Source organism: Meleagris gallopavo, chromosome 23 (genome assembly GCF_000146605.3).
Source record: "Meleagris gallopavo isolate NT-WF06-2002-E0010 breed Aviagen turkey brand Nicholas breeding stock chromosome 23, Turkey_5.1, whole genome shotgun sequence".
Lineage (NCBI taxonomy): Eukaryota > Metazoa > Chordata > Aves > Galliformes > Phasianidae > Meleagris > Meleagris gallopavo.
Genome location: NC_015033.2, coordinates 4771590 through 4772507, shown reverse-complemented (window position 1 = coordinate 4772507; position 918 = coordinate 4771590).

Here is a 918-nt window from a genome sequence, read left to right as displayed (position 1 = left end):
TCTGTGCGGTCTACTCACCAGCAGCGACAGCTTTGGGGATGCTCTGGAGCTATAGGAGCTCCCAGAGGGGATCAGAGCTTACAGTTGGCCACACTGAGTTAGGAAACTCGTCTGGTTTTGGCCAACGTCATCAGGGAGCCTTGACCTTCCCCCAAACACAAAATGAGTTTGCTTGCATGGGATAGGGGCACTCCAGATGTCCAAGCTGCTGGTGCAGCAGGGTGATGAGGAAGAGCACGGTAAGACAAACCCGTGCCTTCCATGCCTCCTGGTGGGTAGACTGGGATCCCGGGCTCATGGGGAATTACGAGTATTGGGTGTTATGATGGAGAGAAGGAGCTGGGTCTCAGAGTGGGGAATTCCACTTGACCCCATCTTGTCCGAAGGGGAATTGTAAGTAATTCCTCTAAGTTGGAAATGAAGGAATTCCTGCTCCCAGCTCACCAGCATCGGTAACCCCAGAGGGTCCGTGGCTCAGAGCCGAGCTGAGCCTCCGACCACCAACTCCTGTTGTCCCTCTGCGGGCATCGGCCGGATCTCTTTGTGCCCCCCCAAGGGACGCTCCACACCGGCCGCGTTTTCTGGGCCCGTGGACGCTTTGGGGCGAGGATCGGGCAGGCACAGCCCCGGCTAGGGGTGATGCCGAGCACGGGGACGCCCCAAGCTCGGGACGGCGCTGAGCTCGGAGGAGCCCAACCGCAGCGGGGCGGAGGCCGACGGGTCCGTGCCGCCCCGACAGAGCAGCGGGGCGGTGGGAAGGGCGGAGGCGGGGGCATCCCTCCGGCCCTCCGGGAGCTCCCCCCTCTTTTCTCCACCCCCCTCCGGCTTTCGCAGCGCTCACTCAACCCCGAGAGGAAGATTTGGGCTGAAATCACGGCTTTCTCTGGATGATCGACAGCTCCGGGAGAAACCATCGTT